General features: G+C 35.8%; 1 long non-coding RNA gene across 1 annotated transcript; it reads left to right on the top strand.

Annotated features, from left to right (window-relative positions):
• The first annotated feature begins 1,013 nt into the window (after positions 1 to 1,013).
• On the top strand, positions 1,014 to 25,763 carry LOC145663619 (uncharacterized). Its single transcript, XR_014127196.1, has 3 exons — positions 1,014 to 1,170; positions 10,534 to 10,661; positions 25,434 to 25,763. It is a non-coding gene; the product is annotated as an uncharacterized LOC145663619 (long non-coding RNA).
• Positions 25,764 to 27,432: the final 1,669 nt, after the last annotated feature.

The raw sequence follows: 27,432 nt of genomic DNA, 5'->3' as shown, positions 1-27,432 counted from the left end.
ATGCATTTTGGCGTTCACTCAGTGTCGTGACCATAGTGCTCTCAAACAGGTCAGGTAGAGTCAACTCGGGTCGGGTTAGTCGGGTCAGCTCGGGTCGAGTTGTCGGGTCAGGCTACTCGGGTCGGGTTGTCGGGTCAGCTCGGGTCGGATTGTCGGGTCGGGTCAATCAGGTCAGCTCGGGTCGGTTTGTCGGGTCTGGTCGATCGGGTCGGGTCAGTCAATTCGGGTCACGGGTCTGGTCGGGTCGGTCTTCAACCCGATTGACCTGACCCGTGTTGTACGTATTATTTGTAAGTAACAAGTTTTAATAATGTCTTAACCATAGACTAAAATATAGACGAGCAAATTCCTTTATGTGCTATTGAAATCAGTTCGGTTCGTCTGCACAGCGAAAGAACCAATCAACGCTCTCGGTGGGCGTGATCAGTGTCGTCGTGTGTGGATGGCACTGCCATCGGTCTTCGAACGTGAAGTCATGGGTTGTCATATTAACCGGCTTATTGTTTTCGTTTGCTTCGCATCTCAGTGTCAGATGTAGTGCAGAAAGATCAGATAAGCTAATGTTCACTCTTTATTGTAGTATCTCTGTACTAGACGTTCCTTTCCAGCTTTTTTTTTATATTAATAGAATTTTCTTTCTTTCAAAGGGTTCACTTTGAAAGCAATGTTTACACCACAGAACACCATTGATAGATTTACATGCTGCATGGAAGAAATAACTGATTTCATCCTGTATCACGTATACTTAATGTGACATACAATCGATTATTCCCTCCAGTTATCAGATGTAGTAGTGAAATTAAAACGTTTATCCTTTAAATAATCTAAATACTACTATCGAATATTACTATTGTATAACAAAATGGAAAAAGATAAGAAAAAATCTACTCTCTGGTTACTTTCGAAATTTCCACGTAGGTGACTTCAAACAACGCCCTCTTAGAATAAGAGGGCGTTGCTTCAAATCGACTATTTAGTTCCGTCGTCGTGTGTTAGAGGCGCTACTTACGCCAAGTTTCCATTTTTCGCTGAGTTTGCGGTCTGTATATTCTAGTCTGTGGTCTTAACCATAGAGATTAACGCTTGGGCATATGGAGCTTCCTACTATTTAGGCCTTATAATAAAAATTAAAACAAGATTAATACTGATCTTCAAATTCCTATTTCTGTGGTACGTAAACGAGGCTGTGCTTTAGAAATAAACATAGATTATAGTGGGTATGATAAATGCTAAGAAATATAATTTTGCTAGACATATATTAGCTTAACAACGTTTGAATACTTTCTAGATGTGGTTGTTAATTAATACAGTATTTAGTGATGAATGAGACAACCTTGCAGAATAGAATATTGAAGTGCTTAAGTTTAGAATTAGATTTACCATTTTTTTACATCTAGTTTAATGTGATAAACAAGTTTTGGTACGAAAACTCAAATCATATAGTGCAAATTGTAATAGTGTCGTCAATTATATAGATTTCTGGATATTAGTCGAAGTTATTAGAAAGTTATAAGGATACTACTTTCTGTATTGAACTTAATCATTTTGGCATATATTCCGAAGTTGGGCGTCCGCTTTTGCCACGTTTTTTCGCTGTTATCTCCTTTCCACATTTTCTGCAATTTGTTATTAGGTTCATTAATCCGTGCTCTTCCCAAACTTTTAAAAGATTTTGCTCGTTATCAACGTATTGCTTCACAAATGTTAAAACTGTTAGTTAATTCCCCTTGTACATTCGCCATGTTGATAACATAAATGCTTGTTTCTTTCCCACAATGCAACTGTTCGGTTACCTTGCGCCAAGTAGTTCCCTCCGCTCAGCGTATAGTCCCATGTTTATAACCGCTTATATATAAGAAATAAACAGATTTTTCGAGACTCTTATATATTATCAAGCACACAAATGATCAAAGTATCCATATCTTTCCTGTAAATTTTAAAAATTTTGCTGGAAACGGACGCCCAACTTTGGAATTTAACCCATCATTTTTGGTGCAGTTTTACTATACGGATCCACAGATTGTAAAATATACAGAAAAATGTGGGCAAGTCTTTAATTTGCCCATTTTCTGTCGAGAACAGAACCCAACCAACCCCTGCGGGGCTTCTAACCCGTTCCTACTACTACTACCACTATTCCTACGCCTACAGATACTGCTATTACTACTACTATTTATACTATGGATCTGTATAGTAAAACTGCAAGCATTTTTAAACTTTTTTCTAACATTTTAGTTTTGCGTTCAGTTTAAGAATAGTTCGGAATGGAGATAATGCCAATGGTGTTTTCCAAACCAATCAAAAATCAATCTCTATACTAAAGTTAAATTTAATAATATTGGTGGATAAAAAACTTAGCGTGAAATAATACCTAAAAATAACCTTAGTTGGGATCCTTATTATGTGGACTTTTGATGCGTGGACCATGGCTCCATCCCAGACCGCGCCAAGTGAGTTTTGTGGTGGACAAACACCACTTGCGTAACTTTTTACGGAGCTCTCCAACTTTCTTAATTCCATCATTTCATTTATTATCATAATCACTATCTCCCTCTCTTAGCCTCGGTGCATATTCATGCACGTTTAAATAAAACTTATTTGTGTTCGGCATACTGGTTTACTTTTGGCGCACCACAAGAAAGAATTGATGGAAAATTATAATTCTTTCACTAATTTCCTCCTTATTGTCCCCTAGAAGGTTCCGCTGGGCGACATGAAAATATCTCACTTGACATGGAGAAAATTCAAGGGGATCACCAGAAATAATTGTTGAAAATTTACAATTGTTTCACGACTTACGTAAATTAATAAGGCTCCCGGATGTGTGGAATAAAAACTACAGTGCAAAAACCACAAATCAACCTGTGCTAGGTGGCAGGGGCGCATCCAGGACAAACTTCTGGGGGAACAGTGGGTTGTAATACTGCTCCTTAGAGCTCCAAACTGAGGGATGGGTTTTATTTAGATATAAAATAAGAAAGTTTCCTCTTCTGGGGGGAAGGGGCGATCGTTCCTGCTAGGTGGCCACTAAAAAGTACGTATGCTATCTAACCGAGTCAAGGTAGAAAGAGTCCAATCGATCTGAACGGCAGCGCAGGGAGGTGTCCGAAGGGGGCAGGCGTGTCAGCGATGGTGTGTATGCGCGTTAGCGAGGGTAGTGAAAAGAAGTGGGTTTTGGCAATGATACGAGTTACAATAATACTTGTCATGGTTTCATACTAGACATGCTGCACTTGTAAACATAAAATACAGGTTCTTTATACTGTTCAGAAATATATCTTTGGTGGAAAATAGCATCTAATAGAGTCATCTTTCATATACATTCACTTATTTTATCCGTCGTAAAGCACTTGTAATGATTTTACATTAGTAACCTACACTTGCAAATCTAAAATACAACTGTACTACTTTCTATTTAATTCTGTCGTATGCAGATGTCCTTTATAAACGTGTCTTTTCATGCAAAGTATTGAATTTTACCTGTAAATCTTCCAAATCTTGGTGCGGCCAAACTACACCAGCACTGTGTTCGGAATGGTTTTCTAATATTTTTTTTTTTACAGTAATAAAACCTTAAAATACGTACCTTCGTTTTAGGTGGCGCAAAATAAGAGTATCATACACTTTTTCTGAAGGAAAGTGTATAATTATTTTTTAAAAAATCGTTCTTTTTAATTATTTTAATTAGTAAATACAAGTAGCAGTGTCACATGTACACCACATGAAGGAGTTTGGTTTATATGTCGTGATACTTTCTTAATTAATATTGAAAAAAATTATTTAAACCCCTTTCGGTTTTAGTAGAGAGATTACAGTGGGAATGGAATATATTCTTGGGACGTTTAACTGATTACGGAAAACCGCTTCTCGCTATCTGTTACAATATTCCCTCTATAAAAATCAACGTTAAAACCGGAAGTTGTCAATGTCTACCACTTCTGGTTTGAATAAAGAGTTAAGACAGAAAATGGCATCTATTGTTAGAACGCTGAATCGATCCCATGAAACCACTACTCGCTACTTCTTAGCGTTTTTGCTCTTTGTAGATCAATATTGAAAAGCGGAAATCGTAGTAAATTTCTACCATTTCCGGTGTTAGTAGAAACTTAAGGACTAAAATGAAATGTATTGTTTAGTGCAAGAATAAGATTTTCAATGTATATTAATACGTTTCTACTCCATAGCGATCAACGTTAGAACAAAAAGTGGTTGATTTTCTGCAACTTTAGGCAATCACAGGGAGATTAGAGCGAAGAATAGATAATATTCTTGAGACACTTAATCGATTGCAGAAATCATTTTCACTCAATAACGATCAGCGTTGAAACCGTAAGTGGTTGATTTGTACAGTCACGAACATTAATAAATGGAGGCTGAAGCCATTATTTCTTATGGCTCCAACCTCCATTTATTGATGTTCGTGATTGTACCACTTGTGGTTTTAATACTGAGATTAGAGTAGAGATCAAAAATATTTTTCGGATACTTAACTGACTACAGAAAATAGTTTTTCGCTACATACTACAGTTTTCATTCTTAGACGATCAACGTTGAAGCCGGAAGTGGTTCATTTCCAGGGGCGTCGGAACCGGGAGGGGGCAGCTGCCCTCCTGAAATTTTCATGGATGGCAAGATACTCGTTTTGCCCCTCCACTTTCAGACTGTAAAAACATCACATAAAAGTGATTATATGAACTAAATTTTGTTTCTTTATTCCAGATTCATCTTTCTCTTTGAGACATGAGAACGTGCGCTTTTTCTCACCCCATATTAGACAGAAAGATTTAGGAAAAAGAATTGAAAATTCTCTTTCTTTCAATTGGTGTACATTCTCAAAACACTAAATTCTTTAAGAATTGTTGTTTAAGTAATCGTAAGTCTGCAATATGAAACGAGTCGTTGAACGAAATTTTAAAGTTTTTTTTAAAAAAAGATAATAGTTTAAACGCGTAACAGAACATTTAAATATATTTTCTATAAATTTAAATTATTCTTATAAAAATATGCAGAGTGCAGTAATTTTTATAGTGTGGAAAAATGTATCCCTTGTGAGCACTAACGAGGGGACAGGGTGGGAACACGTTCGCAAACGTCAGAAAGGGCACTTCCGACAGGGATGTATGCGGGAGTGGGCCCTGGGGGTCCGGACATCCCCTGAAATCCCAACTATTGTGTACATTGAACTAAAAGAAACAAAAGGGTGTGAATCAGAAATTTCCATTGCATTCGTATATACAGTACAGATGATTGTAAAAGAATATCGTAACATTTAGGAATTAATCAGTACAATATACTTGTTCGTAGTTCAGTTAGTGCACCAACCGCGTTGGTGTAATAATACTGTTTCTTTGTTTGTTTGTTTGTTTGTTTGTTTGGTGTTCCTCTTACATGAATTTTGTTTTCTCCATGTTTGTGTGCCTTTTTTATGCAAATACGGTATAATGTTTTGAAGCAAAGAGTGTCCTATATCTGACAATCAATTTATTTTCTTCCTATTACCCTAGGGGTAAAATTGGATCTGACAAGGTAGGGGCGGTAGGCAGCGGCATGACGTCACGACGTCCCATGCCTATCTTTGCCCATTGTAATTTTTAGGAACTGGGGGAACGCCGTACATATTTTTTGGAGGTGAGAAGACGGCGTCCCTTTGCGCTCTCCCTCACTTTTACCCCTGAAAAGATACACAAATCAACAACATTTATTTTTAAAACAAATGCAACAGCTCTTCTATATTTTAAAACAGGGTAGAAACATTTACTTTATGTTTAATTTCTTGGATTTAAAATCAAAATACGAGTATGTGTATTTCTCTAAATAGTTTTCTGTTTGCAGTGAACCCAACGATTTGTGATATAGAATATTGCAAGCATTATTAGTATTAGTTTATCAGCCTCATAAAGTCAATAATGAGCAGCCGTGCCGCAGTGGTAGCATTACGGCTCCGCATTCGGGAGGTCCGAGGTTCGATCCCCGAGGCCAGCCATGGTGACAGGTTATTTCACGGTTTACCTCAGTCAAATGCTGGGATGGTACGTTCTTTAGGGGCCGTGACTTCCTCTTCTAATTACTTCTGCCTTTCCTTCCTCTGTTTCTTTTTCCGGGTTGTGTGCTCGCCGAGGAACGTCATCCCTTAGACACGTGAAGGGCTGGTAGCCAAAATTTGCTGAAGGGCCCATAAAAATTCAAATCCTATCCCGTCCAGAAAGTCGATGGTCTAATTACTAGTTGCTGAACCTTTGCAACAATTTTTCAGGCCACAATTATTATTTACAGAGTTGAAATTTTGGTTCAGGTGATATTTGTGTTTGAATTCTTTTATCTTTGCTTTACCAGCACAACAGAAAGCAAAATGAACTCAGCTTAGTTCTCGGAAGGAGCACTCAGTTTACACATTAACGATCGTTTGAATCCCCTAACTACCCTAATCACCTAACGTTTACTTAGGCCATGTAGGAGAGAGTGCTGAAACCTGGAAATCAGTCTGACATTGAAATAAAAGAGTTAACTTTGCGTTACTAAATCGTTTGCTGTTTATGTAGGGATGCAAGGAAATGCATACGTTCCACAAAAGGAACTTGCCTAAAGAACTTTATGAAAGATCTTGTGTAACCAATCACGGAAAAAAGTTTGAAATTTCTGTTTTAGAAAATAAAACTCATCCGACTAAGAATTTCAATTTTTCACGAACTGCATGCCGATATTATCGCGAGGAATGGTTTCATACATTCCCTGGTTACATACGTTCCATGATACAGTCAGAAATTATGTTTTGTGTTTTGATTGTATAAGGCATATCATTTGACAGGTAAAATGCTCATACAACGAGCTGATTTCTCTCGCCATAGGGTTCAAGAACCAGAAGAAGGCCACAGACAAATTCAGAGCGCATTAGAAAAGCGGACTCCATTGTCCGAATAATATTGTTCATTAATTGTTCGAATTATTTGGGCTCTTCTAACTGTAAGACCGAATTTAAATATACTGAATTCAAGGAGAATGATTTTTTTAACCTACAGTTTTTATGACACTCAATCAAATCTTACGATAAAACCATGCATTGTGCAAATGCAGTTTTTAGACTTTATCATTGCCACATTCCAGTTATTCACTAAAACCCACATCTTTGCTGAGTAAAGCATTACAGATTCATCTAGCTTTGTGAAATCTCCCAACCTTTTGCCGAAAATCTCCCGGGAGTGAAGTTTCTCCTAACAATATTTCAAAAATATCGGTGTATTGTCTGTTGTCCCGTCGAAGAAGCGGATTTTTCTGTTGATTGGGGACCATTCTTCGTTGGAATACCCAATATGTGGACCCCAAAAATTGCGATTTTAAAGTGAACACCGGTACCTTGTATGATTTTACGATATCTAGCGATCTCTGGAAGAATCAAAAGTCGCGAAGGCTTCATTAATCAGATATCGAGTTGAGAAGGCAGTAGTAGATATCGTTTGGGTACATCACCAAAAGGCATAAGTTCAGATAATGAAACTGAAATATGCCTATTGGATTTTACATCGATGCATTTTGAGGAAAAATACATCACTTCTTTTGAACTTACCAGCCTACGGTCCTTGATTTGTAGCTTCTTACAGTTTCTTTAAGGTCTTTAGTGTGGAACATTTTCTATTAAGCTTTTCAAACAGTATAATTCTGGCTTAAAGTTTCGAAAACTGACTTCCACACACCATCTTCAATTATTTCAAAAAATATTGATTCTACATCGTGTCTACAAGCTAAAATCAATAGCTTTTTACTTAAAATATTCTCTAACTGGATACATTCTCCATTCTTCCACCCAATTTTTGAAGCTGTAGTGTCAAAACATAGAGCAGAAAGACAACTTCCACTCTTCAATTAGCTCAATGACTTAGTTTGCCTGTAATTGTCCAGTTTCATCTTGTATAGCTGGAATGTTTACCTTATTTAAAATATGGAATACTAGAAATGATAATCAAAAACAAAGTCTTATCAAAAACAATTTGTCTTGGTCTTGGTTTGTTATGATTTTAGAATCAAAGTTTAAAACATAGTTTTTGGGTGTAGTGAGATTTTTAATATTTTGTGCTATATTAGGCTGAACATTTTTGCTAGTTTTTCTTATAATGTCACGATTAAGACTCAGTTCATCAACATTAACGTTCTCTTCTTTAGATACTGATGTCAGTTTTCGGTTTAGATGTAGACGTTGGTGTTAAAGAAGAGTCATGATCCTCTATACCTATTTTAGCCAAAGTTATGAAGATTCTGAGCTACCCTACCCTTTTTAATTCCTACTGTGAACTACTAACCAAACGAACTGCCAACTTTTTTTAAAAAAATCTTACATTTGTTTATTGCCTACAAAATTACATTTATTATTTAGCCAACCGGAGCGAACTTCCGAAAATGTCCCCGCGAGCTACTAGTAGCTCGTGATCGACGGATTGACAATCACTGCTCTATACCCTTTAATTATTAATGATTTTTTGTACCTAATTACAAGATTCTCGCTCAGAATGAACATATGATCCTTCACTTTCAAACTTTCGTTTTCTTTTGACAAAAGACCTCTTTTCCCCTTATCAGGTTCTTTCTTTGTATAATTTGTCTTTATTCCCAAAGTCAGGCAAGCTATGGAATTATTTTCCATTGCTACATTGATTTCCATCAATTTATCTTCGGTAAGAACCCTCTGTCACTTCTGATGACGCTAACAGCTTTTATGAATTTATCTTATAGATGCTTAATAGTTAATTTATTAGGAGGTACTTTCCAGGGATGTACCTCTGTATAGCCTTTCTTGGTGTCAGAATAAAACGTCTTTTCTCCAGTGTGCTACTGTGATACTGTATTGCAAGTTCTTTGCCTAAATTATCACTATCTGTCACTTGCAATAAAAGAAAAGACAGAAAATAGTAAATCTGAAGGGTACGGGGAAAAAACAAGGAATGTCCATGTATGTGCTTTTTCCGGTGCTTTATCCTATCTGTTGGTGACTCTTGGCACTATTTGGCTGTCTATGCCATGCATGCGTAGATGTAGAAATGTTCATGTAAAAAGTGGCAAAAGATTTTATAACCCTATTCTTTGTACGCGGTTTTCAATATTAAAACGCCGTTTTCTCGAAAATGCAGTTTTGTGACATTCCTTGTTTTTTCCCCTTACCCTTCATCTGGATTTGAACACTCTCTGTAGTCACAATTTTAGTTAACTTATCTTTGGAGATAATTTTATCTAAGTATATGTACTAAAACCAACTAATATGTAGGGTTAAAGCAAAGTATATCACACTAGTAAAACCCAATTATAATGATATACTAAGAACAACTTTATTAACTGAGCAAATACGCAATTAAAAAAGATTAAAATCTCTCACTGCTGTTATAATAATACATGTAACGATTTTTCGTGTTAGTACATGAAACCTCACTACTATCCTCACGAATCCTAATTCGAAAGAAGAGAATGTGTAATTAGGTATAAATCTTAAGTTTGCCGTGAATGTAGACATACAAAATACTGTCAGACTAAGTTTTCTACAAACTGGATAATGCAACTTTTGTGAGGCCATAAAAAGTTCGTGAACAAAGTTCCAAGGACAACATACAGTCCTTTGGTTATTTTTGAGATAATTGAGAAAATTTTCTTACTTTTTATTCTGTTATCTTGTATAATTTACAATCTTTGACAATAAAAATTCCCGGACTGATGCCGGTTCCAAGTTAGTTGAAGTTGACTAGACTGCAGAAGTTGACTGAGAATTATTCAAAATAGTCTTCTTTTCTCTCAGTTTACAGCTATGCTAGTCTCACGAGGTCTCTAAATCGATTTTGAAGTTATTCTCTGGAATGCGTTTGCATTGTGTCTTCACAGATTTCTGTATATCATCAAAAGTCGTGAAATACTGTGTCTTCTATAACGGTTTGATTTTAGGGAATACGGAGAAGTTTGAAAAGTTCTGCTTCACGGAGTTAACCAAGCTGTGTAGAACTTGACTCCCTGAGCTTTTTGCTATTTAGTCAAAAAATGAGGCACAAAACTTGTATCTTCTTTCAGGATCTGCCGGATGGTTTGCTGTTGATATGCACCAGATCGTCTATCACACTGACGGTCTTACTTCAGTAGATCGCTGACGCTGTATGATATTATCCTCTGAACGACTGGTTGACGTCTGTGCTCATCAGAAACGTGTTCATATCCATTCTAAGTCATGAGCACGAGTTACGAGATTCTCGCGGTGAAATAGTACTGATCATCATCTCAGTATCTGTTGCTGATTTCCCTAACTTATAGCAAACCTGTTCGCCCTTTGTTCCATGTGAGAACCCATGAGAAACAGTGTCTTCGATGATGTATAGAAAGACACGCTCTTCTCACCAAATCTTAACATGTCCTCCACATTAAAATTAATTTTCCGTCATTAGCGGTTACAAAACATCAGCATCAGTTCTGAAACGTTATTGTCAAATTGTATATGCACCAATTTTTGCCTGCTTTGCATGTACCGTATATAAGACATTATATATCCATGTAAAGTTTAATATATTTCAGACACAATGGGAGCAACTGTCAAGCTCAGTAAATTTGTATATCAAAAGATGTGCAACAAGCCTCTCACAGAAGTCCCTGGCATTGGACTTTCCTTTGCTTCCAAACTGCAACAAAAGGGAATATACAATGTAAGTAGTATATTGTTTTGTTATTTTGCGATAAATACTCTGCGTTTTTATTTTAATTCATTTATTCATTTATTGCTTAGCATTCCATCATATTTTATTAAAATTTTTGCTTGTGAGCAATTATTAATTTTTGAAAGACCAATTCAACTTATGTTATTAAATAAATGTAAAGCTTTCACGATTGTCGAAGTTTCTAAAGCGGAAGTACGTAAAATACGTCATAGTATTGTAGGATATAGTGCATAATCCTGGTAGAAAAAGATGAAGAGTTATTTATCACAGTTATGCATATTTTTATAATACATCATTTCTGTAAAATGTGGCTGTCGTTTCTCTTCGCAGAACAAGTAGACGAGTAGCACAAGTCAATTTGTGAAGTTAACTATAAAAGTCTATTTTTAGGTATATGACTTTATGGTATGAGTTATTCCATACATTAATGTAAGTACTTGCAATTCTAACTGCAGCAGACTACTCGAGAAGAAACATGACAGAAATACAATTGCCGTATTTACTCGCGCTCAAATAAAACTGTATTGAAACTGCAATAAATAAATGATCAAAGTAAGAGATTAAGAATAAGAAATTGACAAATACCATTGTTCCTCGGTGAATTTTCTTGCGGTAGGAAAAGTTCGGAGAGATTAACTCAAGGCATAACGTTTTGAATTTAGAGCTCCTTCGTGGCTAAGCGGTTAGCATGCGCGCCTTTGGCGCGAGAGACCTGGGTTCGCTTCCCGGCGGGAGCTCATGTGGTTCGGAGTCCACCTTAATCAGTAGGTTCACGTCTCATATAGCCTCGCTGCTGTCCGAAACGTAAAACTCAAAAATTGATCAATCAACTTTTTGACCTAAGTCAATTGTTGCCACTTCATTTGGCGAGATTCTGTATAGTTGCTATTTATTGAACTATAACCAGCTTCATTTCAGGGGTAGATCAGTAATGACAGCGGGGAAAATCCCTTTTCGTGGGATTTTGACAATTTCTCGAATAGGGATAAAGGACATTTTCGTAGAAATTATCCAGACATATGGGATTTTTCGTATATTTACTTCATTCACAAATATTCTTAATGAGCAGGAAGCAGACTAATGCATCTTCAATAGACTAATTGTCAAATTTTGTTATAGTAAAGTGCATGCTAGTATGGAACTGATTTAAGTAGTGACAAGAATCTCAGGAAACAAGTGTCAAGGAATGTAAATTGAATCTGATATTTAAAAAAAATGGAAGGAAGAAGGTGGAGAAAGTAAAGTACCAAACAAGAAACGACCAAATTCCAAAACGTTTGACATGTAATGACTTGAGAATAAAGCTTGTCTAATTTCGTTCTGTTCCGTAGAAGACTGCAGCACAAAAGCATGCTTAAAATATGAAGTTCGGACAACAAAATGTACTTGTTTTTGTTAATATTTTCAGTTATGTTATTTCAGTTAAGGACGAAACTTATTCATAAAATATCTGATAAATGTAAGATCGAAATTTACGGAAAATTCAATCATATATTGAAGAAAGTGAGTGACATACAGTAGGTTCACTTTTCATATTTTATGAGTTTTGGATTTTTTGTTATTAAATTAGTATAATGTAGGAAATTTAAAAGCAAAACGGAAATTTCCATTCTTGAGATGGGATTTTCTAACATATCAAGTTAGCATCACCGGGCGGGAGGGGGGCAAGACTTTCCGATTTAAGTAGATTTTCATGTTTGTTATTAGTGTATTCTTGTATTATTGAGTAACATCTACACATATTTCAAACTGAGGAGACAATTACTTCCTTTGAGAACCCAAATGATGCCACTGACTATAACCTTCGTGAGATATTCAGCTAATATTGTTGTGCAATTTTGTTGATTAGCAAGCTGAAGAGAAACCGAAAACGGGTCAATTGTATTATTATTATTATTATTATTATTATTATTATTATTATTATTATTATTATTATTATTATTATTATTATTATTATTATTATTATTATTTCAGTTACCTATTGCTGTTTAGTTCATTGGTTTCGCCGTTTTGTTTTCCTTTCTTCAATCGTACTACAATGTATTTCTACATATACAGCAACTATTAGTGAAAATATCTCCATGCAAATTCTTAGTCTGTACATAAAGACGAAGAGATTGAGGCATCTCTCACACTTGTTTCATAAAATATCCTACGGAACCTCTTTTTTCGACCATTTTTCCTAAATTATACTTTTAATGTATAATTACCGGTCCCTGCAGAACATGTGAGCAAGTTTCACGTGGGATATTCCGTACAAACGATGGTGGAAATAACCATTAGTAAACTCCATCTCACTTTTAGAAAGTAGTTAAACAGAAGGTGACGTTGTGCAGTTTTATAACTTGGCATTCTGTGCAGAGAATTGATATTCAATGAAAACAAAATGGCGGGAAGTAACCTTCTGTCGACCCTGCGTCCAGCCTTTAAACCCTTATATCTTACTACCTAATTAAGCTACAAAGATCATTTTTATGTCGATGTATTTCTGAAGGATGTAGTTTTCCAGTGATGAGCATTTTGTTCACTTCGGGGGTTTTGAGGGGAAAGGGAGAGGGTAAATCTATCTTTTTCCTGTTTTTGCCTCTCCGCATTTAAAGGTGAGCCTATAGGGGAAGTCAGTTAAATATGAGCATAGTTAATGAAAATGCTAATATATCTCAGAAATTATGTATTACAGAAAGTAGAAATTCTTACCAAAAGAAAGCCTGATCTTTCGTCTACAAACGCTAAAAACTACACGGTTATACATACTTTTGTTCGTGAGTAATAAACAGGTTAATAAGGTAGGTGCGCAGTGCTCATATTTTCCGTAGTACAAGGGTAGTATGAGCACTTCGTAGGGCAAATATGAGCAGCATTTCTTTTCTAATATTTTCACATGGAATACAAAGCAGATACTAGAAAAAAATGTACAAAAGAAGAAATGAAACGTAAATTATTACAATAACGAGGAAAAGATAGTTGCACATACACGTAAAATATAGTTCATTTCAAGAGTCTTGTCTATTGCTGTGACGTAAATAACTAGGCATTAAATCTGCTACAATAATCACAAACAAAGAACTCAGGACACTGGACATTCGCACAAAGGACATGATACCAGTCTTTGCACATATCACACTTGATCCATTTTTCCCCTTTGGAGTCTTTACTAAACTTTCCTTCATAAATATGGCAAATACTTTCATTCTCCTCACACTGTGTGGATGAGACTGTCCTCTTACTTGGCGTAATATTTCTGGCGTTTTCTTCAATAAAATTATTATCCACTTGAGCTTTAGATTTACCTAGGTATTTATGTATGGCTGCGAGCTTTAGATTTAATTATGGATGTATGTTTGTTCACCTTCTCCGCACACATAAACTGTACAACACCCATCCCACACAGGGCTGGAGTGATAGACTGGAAATACGCGAAATGTATCCGAGCTGATTATAAACTTGAATATTGTAGAATTTATATTAACCATGTTATTACAAATTATGTTATTACGGAATGTCTACTTTAGTTAACACCTGCAAAAGCTCCTCACATCCATTTCTCTCATTACTTTTAAAAAGATATGTGTGCCCATATTAAACTGAATTCAAAAGCTCATATTTCACTGACTCTTAATGATATTTTGACGTGTTGTGGTTGAAAACTCTTTTTATAGAAATGAAGTGAACAAAAGACTGGCGTTGTGTTCCTAGACAGATCTGACTATAAACCCAATGACAAATTATATATAACGCATAGATACCAAGTTTCAGCTTATTATTCATTACCCTGATTTAACTATAGCTCCAAAAAGTTACACTTCTTCATTCTACGTACCTGTAAACTTGGATATTATTTCACAACAACAATTTCAGCGGCCGAACTTGGGCTACTCTCTGCAAATTCATGAAACTCCAAACAATGCTACGAACTTCGTTGTTTTCCTCTTGAGCAAGATAAACGTGTGCTGTAAGAAATTAAGCTTCGTGCTGCTCATATTTTCGGACTGCTCATATTAAACTGACTTCCCCTAACCCCCAAAAGGTATAGAAAGATACAAATTGGTTTAAAAATGACAATCTGTGTTGCATTACCGTTCCAACAATGCATATTTATGATGTTGAGATAATTAGAGTCAGCGCCAGGAATGTCATTTCCTGCACTGGAGAAGCATAATAAGAGACGATTCAAGGTAATATCGATTACGGACATTTTCAGTCTATGGTATCGATGAAATAACCGTAACATCAATAATAATAATAGCTGTAACGTTATGTGATTTTCGTAAACTGACATCAGGGTGTGATGGTAGTGTATTTTCCATATGCCGCTACTGTTTAAGCATGGATCCAACCCAAATTATAAATAGTGTAGAACCGAAGTAAAAAGGTACTAATAATTCATTCGTTTTGACAACGCAACCCCATGATGTTTGGTGTGCATTGCAGTGACTTTCAGCGTGACGGATATGGCAACATGAGAAAATAATACAAGAGTGGATGCAAATAAAGGAAAAAGGCACAAATGTCTGTTATACGTAATAGTTAAGTATCTGAAGCTGAAATTGACGTTAAATGCTGAAAGAAGTATAGTTGTATAAAACCGAAGACTTCGCTTGGCGTGTACAAATAAATAAATCTTTGATACATTCAAAGGAAGCCACTTCTGATATGGTGCCATGTGCTAAACCTACAAACTGGATTACTAGTAATCGACAACCAAAAATTATGGATTAGATTGCAGATAGCGACAACCATTTATCTATCTATGAATCAGAGCTTAATGATTTAGCTTGGCTACTGACATGCAAAGCCTGTATCTTAAATACAGATATTTCAAATTCAGTGCCTTCCCTTACTTGGGCAAGGTTCAGTCCAGCATAGGAGAGACAAAACCTATTACAAAGGTTTCTTCCTTGCCATTTTCCAGTAGCACAACAGACCGGTCAACAAAACTAACATTCATGAAACATTTTGAAAAGCTTACCCAATTTATGAACGACGATGAAAATATGAAAGTTGTGGTAACGGTTGATATGGCTTTGTATAAAACACTTAAGGAGTTTGAAGTGGCTAATGATGTTGCTAATGGGAAGTGACGTTTAAAACCCAGAGAACTACATACAATTACTGCACAACTGCGAACCCTAGGGGCATACATTGCAGGCAGTGGAATTCCAGAGTTTTGGATGGAAAATGATATATATATGGACCTCCAACCACAAGGCAGATCCTTGAAGGTAAATACTCACCGTGGAATAGAAGCACTTCTGAACACGTGCTTGAAGAAGCTAATCAATCTGTCAATGAATTGCTGATTTCCTCAGACAGAGAAAATGAACTGAAATATTACAATGTTATCGCAATTTTAAAAGGAAAGAAATTCCGGAAAAGCTGAAAGCCTTTTCAGAAAATAGAGAAACATTGTCACAAATATTTAAGTTTATACGCATATATATGGATATGGTTCAAACGACGTTACACTTTGTGAAAGCAGCAAGATCTGGAAACTGGATTTTAGCACTTGCATTACAAAAGTACTTCCTAAAATATTTCTTCAGTATGGATCGACAAAACAATGGAATGATGATGTGACTGTTCTTGTGTGAAATTGATTACTTAAAGAAAACTGACAAATTAATATTAGGATGAATTAAAGAGTGGTAATTGAGTGCTAAACAAAGCTGTACTCCTTTTACATGCCTTGCGGCAGATGAGGGTTTGGAATATATAAACAGAATAACGAAAATGCATGGTGGTTTCACTAGAATTTCTCTAAATGAAGCAGCAAGAGCCAGATTTCTTTTGGCAGATCCTGAGTTGACTCGTGTAGTCTAGAAGCTCGAGAACATTGCAGAACTATCACATTCAGGGAAGAGAGGACATCATGAATGTTCTTTGGAGCTTAGAAAGAGACAAGACTTGGTTAAAACGCTAGTAAGTACACTGAAATCCACGACAAATCCTTTTAACCTAAAGAATGGAAACCTGATACATCTTATTACGGAAGTGTTCCCAAAAGACGTAGAGAAAGATATGATTAATGCAAAAGAAATAGAAAACCAGTTCAGAGCAAATTTTTATCAAAAAACGAATTTCAAATAAATTTGAATATTTCTAGTCGAAGATGAAGAAGGTAAAACACATAACATGCAAAACTGTTTCTAAAAAGCCACAAAAGTCTTTAACATGTAAAGTACTTGAATGTAAATCAAGTATGTCTCTGTTTTCAAAACTTCTTTTAGCATCAAGGTCAAGGCCTTGTGTTTTTGTTTAATCTTGCTTAAGCCAATATGAACTTTTAGTTATGTCGAAGGCACTTTTCTCTGCGGTTGGTAAGTTGCATCAGTGTCTATCAAAGCTTAAACTAAGGACAATTTTGGAAGAATTACCAAGTGTGGAAAATTAGATCTCTTAGGAGGTACTATTGACGAGCTAGAATTGAAGCCATAGGTAGCTTTTACAAACAATGCTGTAGAACGTGAAATAAGTTCTTTGAAAATAGAATTGATGATAAGATAGAACTTCATCGCATTGGTAAACAAAAATATGTAGACATACCAAGATTCATCACAATTTATGTGCGTGTGTTTTCTCGAAGTATGGACAATATGAAGAGCTACATGTGGTTTTTGATTCATATATAGCTGGCTCTTTGAAAATGGCCGCATGCGATCTAAAAAGAAGGGGATCAGATTTGGTCCAATTTCAAATACATCTGTGAACTAACATATTAAAAACAAACTTGAGGAAACTCTTGTCTCCCGACCAAAACAAGACTGAACTTACAAATTTGTTTGCAATTACACTACTTGAACTCGGTAATGAACAAAAGAATGTTATAGTGAGTTGGCAAAAACAGGCAGCAGCAACTCGTATTGATGTGAAGGAGTTGGAAGTAACACAAAAAGCAGATAAAAGTAATTCTTCATGCAGCATTTTTAAGAAAGCAAGGAGCTAATGCACTGCATATATATTCACCTGATACATATGTCCTTGTACTTGCGCTAAGAAAATATTCTATTCTCCTCGTCTACACAGGTACCCATCTTGGTCAAGGAATGAACAAATTCGTACATCTAAAGCCCTTATATGACGAACTTGGATCTGTGAAAGCTGCAGCACTCCCTTGGACTTCATTCACTTTTAGGATGTGATTCTACTGGATCTTTGGTCAACAAAGGAAAGCTAACTTGGTGAAAAGTCTTTGAAAACACAACGGAAGACGTTTTAGAGGCTCTGGCAAAATTAGAAGAAACATTAGATGTTCCTACAACAACGACGCGAATCTTGAAAAATTCATCTGCCAAGTTGATACGGAACACAAAAATCACCGATATAGGGGAAGCAAGATGGTGGTTATACACAAGAGACTTCTGGAAGATGAGAACTTCCGCTCAACAAAAGGAAGTTTGGAACTTGCAATATTAAGAGTCAATTTGCAATTTCAATGGCAACAGGACCTTCAACAGCATCTACAGTCCCAGATCCAACTGAACATGGATGTAAAAATAAATATACTGATGTGAACTGATTATGTGTAGAATGCCTTCAGTGCCTGAAACTATACTTGGACTTACTAGGTGTAACTGTAAACAGAGAAGGTGTTCTAGTGCTTGTTCTTGTCTTAAATTAAGGTGAACAGAATTATGTGAGTACAGAAGTAATGGAACAGTATGTAATAACAGAAGAAATCGATGAAGACAGTGCCCCCTGAAGAATAATAAATGTGAGAAAGACCAGATATTGGTTAATATGTAATTATGTGTTCCTTCATACCTTTAATATAGAGTATATAACCAAAAAATCGAGAAAATAGTAGACCTTTATATTGCTGCCCGTAGCACTGCATTCCATCGTTGGCAAGGTAATGCAACACAGATTCTCATTTTTTAAAATACCAATTTGTATTTTTATATACCTTTCGGAGGTTATAGGCTGACCTTTAAATGCGGAGAGGGCAAAAGCAGGAAAAAAGATAAATTTACCCTCCCCCTTCCACTTCAAAATCCCAGAAGTGAGTAAAATGCACATAACTGGAAAGCTACATCCTTCAGAAATGCATCGACATAAAAGTGATATTTCTAGCTTAATTAGGTAGTGAGATATAAGGGTTTAAAGGCTGGACGCAGGGTCGTCGGAAAGTTACTTTCCGTCATTTTGTTTTTATTGAATATGCATTCTCTATACAGAATACCAGACTATCACCATGCACATTCTTATTCTGTACGTAAAGACGAAGAGATCGAGACATCTCACACTTGTTTCACAAACCTATTCCATGGGATACCATTTGTCCCAGACTAGTAGTTGTCTATAGTACTTTACAGTATCACGTGACTGGACTATTCGTGGTGCAAATGCAGAAGCAACAACACATTTCTTTATTCTAGTCTTTCCCAACTGGTGTATCGTGAAAATTTAGTCTATAAATCTGAAAACAAAATAAATTTTCTGTTACTCGGAAGGTATTTCAGAAACTGTACCAGTCAATGTCTGCCACGATATGATAGCTTATCCTATCGTAAATGTATCGCGACAACTTGGTGTTCAGTAAAGTATATTGTCTATCAAAGAAAAAAGTAAAATTAACATTGCTTTAAATACCAACTCTGTTTTTCTGAACAAAATTTTGCAACTAAGAAAGTGACTTTACCATACAGTGCTTGAAACTTGTAGCTTTGATCTGGAACGTATTATTAAACAAGTCTTGCCTTGTTTGAATACATTATTATAGGTATTTTAACATCCTTCAACATTGGCTGTGTCAAATCTGTAACATCGGGAGTTTGTTAACAGCAACACCAATTCCTTAGTGTTAAAATAACACGCTAAGGTGTTAGTGATGTTGGGACCACTGGCCTACGTTAAAAGTTTGTTGTAGTAACATGATTAGTTGTGTTCATTTAATGAATATTTTTAAAATGTTCAAAATTTTAGAGCCTTAAAAAATCGTATTGAGGAGCTGTTAGTTTCTCTCTAAGACTTGTATCTTCATTGAGAAGGGATGAAGATACTGAATCACTATATTGTGATGGAAGTAGAGATTTCTTGTAACAAAACATCACTTTCTGGTTATTTGTATCGAAAATCCATTACATTTTCATAGCACCAATATAGGGCGTTGAAGCATTCCCTTCATGGCTCTCGAGTTCGACTCTGCGTTACATAACTCATCTAATACTGCTCCTGAACTGGTAATGTAATAGAAACCCTTCTGCAATCATCAGCTTGCATTATTACAGTTTTCTAATTGCATTTGGACGAAAGAAGCGTTGCTTCGTCGATGTCGTGAGACTGTGATGCTTATCAATCTCAAAATCAGAGAAAGTTGTAACAAAGCCACGAGTTCTTACTAGTTGTGTCTGTAAACGTTTAGAGTGCATAGTGAACAAGAGTCTAATGTGGTATTTAGAGTCACACTCTCTCTGTGTTGAATATATTTTAGTGTGGCTTTCGCTCCGTCGTATCCATTACAGATAGGCCTAATCTTACTCATCTCGAAACTCAGAAGCATTTTTCCATCACCAGCATCAAATTTAAGAATTAGAATAGGCTTATGACAACTTGGCGTAAGAGAGCTTTAAAACAGCTTCTTGGCCAGGGTCTTGTGACCACATAGCGAAACACTTAAGCACTTCCTTAATGAACGCTATTTTAATGTGTGTGTGAGTTCTAGCATTTCAAAGTGATTTCTGCAAGAAAATTGTGTTTTGATGTCACTGCTGCCGCCGTCAACAGTATTCTATCACAGATGAAGGCTCCTGCATATGGTTTGTTCTATGTTAATGACCTTGTTATTTATTGACCCTTCAAATACCTTTTTGGTATTGTTCAACAGCTTCAAAGTACATTGAATCATCATTTTTACTGCTCGAATAAGACAGTCTTTCATTTTTCTAATCTAAACCTCAGTGTGTACACTTTTGCGGCCAACGAATCTGCCTTGTTCTGGCGTTCGTTTCTCCTTTGTTGGTACGATTCGATTTTTGGACTTGATCTTTGATCACCTCTAAACGTTGACATGGCATAGTTTTGATCTTAAGTGCTTTTATTCGAGCTCTGACTTTGATTCGTGTACCTTCCCACCGAATTTGTATTGCCATCTTTCTATGTATTGTATATTGCTTCACCAAGACATCCTTTGATTATCGTTACAGACTAAATAGCACACAAGTACCCAGAATTCCAGCGAGAGTACGGAGTGTTGCTAAAACAGTATCCTTTAATGTGTACGAACAGTCCGAAAAGTGAGAATATTTTAGCTGTATCTTCGTCACAGTTGACGATATTTTGGAACTGCTAAATTAACAACAATTAAGCTTACCCTAGATCAGGCGCGCACTCAGAAATTTTTCTTGGGGACTCCAAACTCTCGCGAGGGTTTAAAATTACTAGTCACTACGTTTACACAGTGTTGAACGGGTATTACTCTACACCCGAAAAGATTATAAGTAATTGTAAAATAATTCCACCTATATTTTCAGGGAAAAATGGTAAAACTAAAATGTTTGTATAGAGTCCCTAAGGGAAAAAGTACAGATGAAGTGAAAGATCAAATTTTCATGCTAGAGCAATAATTTCTCTCTTATATAATTATAGTTTTATTGAAAAAGTGTACAAATATATGTTGAGTTAGAAAGTTTTTTGGAGATCCGGACCCAGTGGACACCCCCGTGGTTACGCCTCTGCCCTGAATCATGTACTTCAGCTTTTGCTACGTCGTGTGGTTTTTGCGCTTTAAATAAAATTGGCATTTTATTTCTATAAATACCTATAAACAGATTCAGTGTACATTTTCCGTTTCCTCTTCGTCCTCATTACACTAATTCGTCCATTATCATTCACATAGATTCATAATCTGCCTAGAGCTCTCTCGTGGCTACATGGCATATGCGTCTTCGGCGCTGGATTCGAGTACTGGCTGGAGCTCATATGGTTCGAATATCACGTTAAACTGTAAATCCATGAATCCTATAGCCTCGATGCTGAAAGGAACCCAAACCACAACCCAACCCAAACAACAAACCAATCTTTATCAATCTTATAGTAAACCAATTCATGAGGACTAAACACAAAGTATTTAATTATACTGGAAATAAAATTAATTCTTTGATTGAAGCTTAACGTATCTTTTCAGCACAAACACTACATGATACAAAAGCTACAGCTTAACTGCTATTTTGCTTTGTCTCTGAGGCAGGTGCTAACAAACTCCCATTTTGGTTTGTCTCTGAGGCAGATGCTTACACGGATAAGTCCCAGGACCAAATGCACAAACAAGTTAACTTTAGCCATTGAGGTCGTAGAGGTATTGGCAATACAGGGCAGTGATATTTAATCCGGATAACGCATATTCCCTGGGATATGCGATGACTTCTGGTAGTTTATTGGTTAATTTGAGGTTTATAGTCCCTTTTAGCAACGAAGTTATGTGAGACGGGGAGCTACAACTTAACGTGTGATTCAAACCACATGAGCTCCCGCCGGAAATCGAACTTGAATCTCCCACATCGAAGACGAGTATGTTAGTTTTTACAATTTACTTAACATTTAAAATAATATAATGCTATTATGTAACATAGATCTACTGAAATTGTAGCATGATTCTCCTGTTTACAATAAAACTGAGTTATATAATTAATGATTAGTGAGTAATAAATTCTATTATTTATTTTTGATTTAGTTACCTATAATTTGAATTAAAGAAAGATGAACTCTTTGGGTGCACGTTTGAATCGTTAGGAATAGATGAAAAAGGCTAAATACCACTGATATAGGGTATGCAGTGATATTACAATGAGAAATACTTATCAGTATTTCATTGCAACCTTGTGTCCCTGAAATCATACTTTAACTTGGAGACAATCTCACGTAACCGCTTAAGTCTGTCCCGACTCATTTTTTTCTTACGGCCGACGTGTTCAATAGTCAAAACTAGACACAGAAGAATAAGTAACTTCTCTATGATTGCTGCAAAATGGGTAAACTATCTCACTAACTAACTACTAACTCTATGGCTTATGGAACACGGAAGTTCAATGCCGCGTTCACAAAAGCTCTCCACCGACCTCTATCCTTAGCCAACTGGATCCAGTTTCTACTTTGTTTTCCTATCTCTGCAAGATCCATCTTAATATTGTGCTACCATCTGCGCCTAGGTCTTCCTAATGGTCGTTTTCCGATTGGTCTTTCAGTCAAGACTTTGAAAGCGTTTTTACTTTTTTCCATCCTAGCTACATGACCTGCCCACCTAAGCCTCCTAGACTTGATGATCCTAACAATGTTTGGTAAACCATATAAATTATGTAGTTCCTCGTTATGAAGTTTCCGCCATTCCCCATTCCCGTTCCTCTTGGGTCCGAATATTCGCCTCAGGATCTTGTTCTCAAATATTTTCAGTCTATGTTCTTCTCTCAGAGTAAGCGACCATGTCTCGCAACCATATAGAATAACAGGCATGATTATCGTTTTATATATTTTAAGCTTCAAATTCCTCGACAGAATTCGTGACGACAAGAGATTTTGAATTGAATAATAACACGAATTCCCTGTTTTTAATTTCTTCGTGAATATGATTTTCGTCTGTTAATATTGATCCTAGATATTTGAAAGTATCCACTTTGTCAAAAGTATTATTTAACATTTTAACGCGTCCATAATTTGCCGTATTACGTCCCGACGCACTTCCATGTATTTAGTTTTCTCTGCATTTACTTCAAAACCCATGTCCCTGCAAGCGTTTAATAAGATCTCTGCATTTCTTTCTATTGTTCTCCTGTCATCCCCTATTAAATTTACATCATCAGCATATGTCATAACCTAGTGAATACCGTTCAACTCTAGGCCCTGGTTGCTATCTTTGATTTTCCTTATAGCGTATTCCAGAACAAAGTTGAATAATAATGGTGACAACGCATCTCCTTGTTTCAGGCCATTTTCGACGTGAAAGCTCGTGCACAAAAATTTTCCTACCCGGATTTTACTTTGGGATTCATTTAAACATATCTTAATTAATCTAATTAGCTTTCTCGGTATTCCAAGTTTTGTAAGAACGTTGTATAATATTTCTCTCCTATCACTAATAAAGAAAGTGGAAGTTTCCTTTGTTGCTTATTATTTCAGGAATAATGAATTTCTCAAACTTTATGAAGCTGGAGAATATTTGTGGCTCCAATTACAAATTGGTCTACATATAAATCAACTAAGCAATGGAGTCAATCCATTCTAAGTGATCAAGCATGTGCCGCTCGACCATCTCCAAAAAAATCAATTTTTTTCATTAATGTTTATACTATATCAGGGTACTTTAAAACCACAATTAATTATTTTTTTAAAATCGTAGAGACGTAACTTCTCCTGCCATTTTGCGTTTTCACGATTTCAGGCGTTTACGTTGTTTTGATTATCTTGAATATTGAATATTTTGAATATTGAAAATTGCTGGGCGTATACAACTTGTACAGAGCTAAAACTTTCATCTCTCAACATTTTTGCTTAAAACCACTTGAAAGGGGGTGAAATTAGGGCCTACAATAGCAACATCTTTGGACATTAAAGACACATTTGGGAAGAGGAAGCAACTGACGTAGAGGTCTGAATTTTTGTGTGAATATAGTCCGGGGTCATAGGTTTATGCTAAAAAATCACAGATCTGTAGCTGCTCCCGAAGATCTGAAAAAATATGGTATAGTTGGGGAAGTATGTTGATTTGTCATATTTCACTGCCCAATATCTCCAATGGGCCTGGATAAAAAAGTCTGAAATTTTCGGAATAGTTACTCCTTTAGCATACCATAACATACAACAAAGCGCGTTTTGTGTTTTTAAGCAGAAGGAGGTCTAAGTATTAAGGAATGACGTCATTCTCTAGGAGGTGTTTTGTTCACAAATTCATCTGGAAATTCGTTGTTGTGAAGTAAAATAAAGTAGAATGAATGCTTAGTCCACTTGAATTTGTGAAAAACAAACACGTCCTAGAGCATGTAATTCCTTAATACTACTTAGACCCCCTTCTGCTCAGAAACACAAAACGCGCTTTGTTGTGTCTTGTGGTATACTAAAAGAGTAACTATTCCCAAAATTTCCGATTTTTTATCCAGGCCCATTGGAAATATTGGACAGTGAAATATATCAAATTGGCATAATTTCCCTACTTTACGATATTTTTTCAGGCATTTGGGAGCAGATACAGATCTGCAAATTTTTGAATACAAACGTAAAACCCCGGACTATATTCACACATAAATTCAGACTTCTACGTCAGCTGCTTCCTCTTTCCAAATGTCTTCAGTGTCCAAAGATGTTGCTACTGTAGGCTCTGATTTCACCCCTTTCAAATTCTTTTAGACAGAAATGTTAAAAGGATAAAGTTTTAGCTCTGCACAAGTTGTATACGCCCAATAATTTTCAATTTGCTAGGATAACTACATGCTGGGATATTCAAAACAACGTAAACGCCTGAAATCGAGAAAACGCAAAATTGCGGGAGAAGCTGCGTTGCTACGAGATGTTTTAAAAACTAATTAATTGTGGTTTTGAAGTACCCTGATATAGTATATACATTCATGAAAAAATTAGACTTTTTTGGAAAGGTCGAGCTGCAATTTTTCTTTTCTCTCGATCACTTGGTATGGATTGATCGAATATTAATTGTTGTATATTATAGGCAAAGTATTAATTTTGTTCATTTCTTTTCAGTTTTTGTTTAAATAATGAAGTTAATAATTTTAAGGATGAAGATTTCTGAGTGTATATGATTTCTTATATCTTCCACAGGCAGCGAAGCTCTACTGCAAATGGTTGCAAATCAAGGACTTGTACTGCTGGACAAAATGGCTGAGTTATAATTGCGGTGCTGACAGTAAAAATGCTTGTACGAGTTGGCGAGCTTTCAGAGATTATTATGCAAAACACGGACCAGTGGTTGACTAAGTATGGTCCATTGTGATCATGTCATTATGAATTGCTTAATAACACTAGGGAAATACTTATGACCTCCTTGTTTTCAAAAACGCCAGTGTAAATATTGATATATTGATAATAGCATTGAATTTTATGTAAATGTACATTTTATATCAGAATAGATTATTAAATTTATTGTTTTGATTTACTCTGTCTATATTCATATATTAGGGGTTAGATTTCTTGGCATTCGCCATCTATTGTCATGTCAGCCCGTCACGTATGAAAGATGACATCCCTCGACGATCACACTGTTTGGGAAATTTGGGAAAAATGAAAGAACGGACAACGAGGAAAGTAGCCTGGGACCATTATGTGAGATACCATAACGGCGTTTGAACAGTTTGAATGAAGAAAACGTCACTCAAGATGGAAGGGCTGAAAGAGCTTTTTACCTGTTTATCAAATCTAGTGTCCCAACCTGGAGTCGAACTTGGGATTGCTCACACTAAAGAGTAGAGCGCTAGGGCCTATTCTACGCGAAGACATTAATAAAATTGTTAACGCATGTGGTATGTATGAGTAAGCGTACGTGAACGCCAACCTCTCAAAAATTGTATGTGAGAAAAAAGAGAAAAACACTGTTCATATATTAGTTAGGAAATGATTTTTCTAGTATCTGCTGAAGTATCAAATTTAAAATAATTGAGGGAAATGAATATTTTTCTCAATTCATTGACCTACACTATTTCTCTTTCATTCTTGTCATTTGACTATCTGTTTCCTTCTATACAAAGAAAGATATTGCTTGTGACACTGAGTATGAATAAAGTAAAAAGTGAAACAAGGTGTTCAAAAACACTTATTATTCCATGCAAAATCTTAATTTTATTATATGTAACTTTGAACAAAATATCACGAAATCTGGTATATAAGAGATTGTTTATGCATAGAATACAAATATGTCGTACACCTGCACGGATTCAATATGGTAGACGGATAAGGGTATTTTTAAGTCCAAATTTACGCTACTTGCTTTTAGAAACACAGTAAATGAAAATTTGAAAGTATTACTTACAAATAATGGACAATATGATCTTTTTAGACAAAATGTATTCACAACTGAACTTCTAATTCAACCAGTAAAATATTTCTTCTTTACAAAATAAATATTTCAACTTAAATCAACTTGAAGATTGGGATAAGAGTATAGGCCTATTATATTAGGTAATAATACCAATACATTGAAGCACATCCTGATTTCTTCCACTTGTTTAGATTTTGTTCATTTGCTTCGCAACTAATCAGAACACGTAGAATGGTAGAATTCATAGTGAGCACAGACGCTGCTTATGTTTTAACTTCTGGCAAATGCTGAGAGCTGTTGTTTCATTCGAACTATGCTTTCGGCGCGAAATAAAATGTTTCTTGGTAAATACTATACCACTGCTCTTGTTCTTTTCAGCCTTCTCTGGAGTTTTGCTATTAAACGTTAATTTCTTTTTTCTTGTTTCATAATTTCACGTTACTTCATTCACGTTATAGGCCCTATCATGATTTCACGTTTCGTTCATAACGTTAATTTCTTATTTCATAATTTAAAAAAAAAACGTTTGTCCCTAAAAGCTAATTTGGACATCTAATGATTACTTTCAGCAGCTCAATCATTCATTCATTTTTCTGATCGATTATTTTTGTTTCACTTGTTGTCACTACTCGTCTGCTTACTTACGCTATATAGCAAGATAAGTTAGTTAAAGAAGTTTGCTATTCGGTTATTAAGGTAAAAAAATGTAAATTGTCGGCTCCTAAATACGTTCCCTTTATACACATTTTCAATTTAGAAAAAAGATAAAAGTATGATGGAGCCAAA

Source organism: Thermobia domestica, chromosome 11 (genome assembly GCF_964235325.1).
Source record: "Thermobia domestica chromosome 11, izTheDome1.hap1.1, whole genome shotgun sequence".
NCBI classification, from domain to species: domain Eukaryota; kingdom Metazoa; phylum Arthropoda; class Insecta; order Zygentoma; family Lepismatidae; genus Thermobia; species Thermobia domestica.
This window is presented reverse-complemented; position numbering and strand designations above follow the sequence as displayed.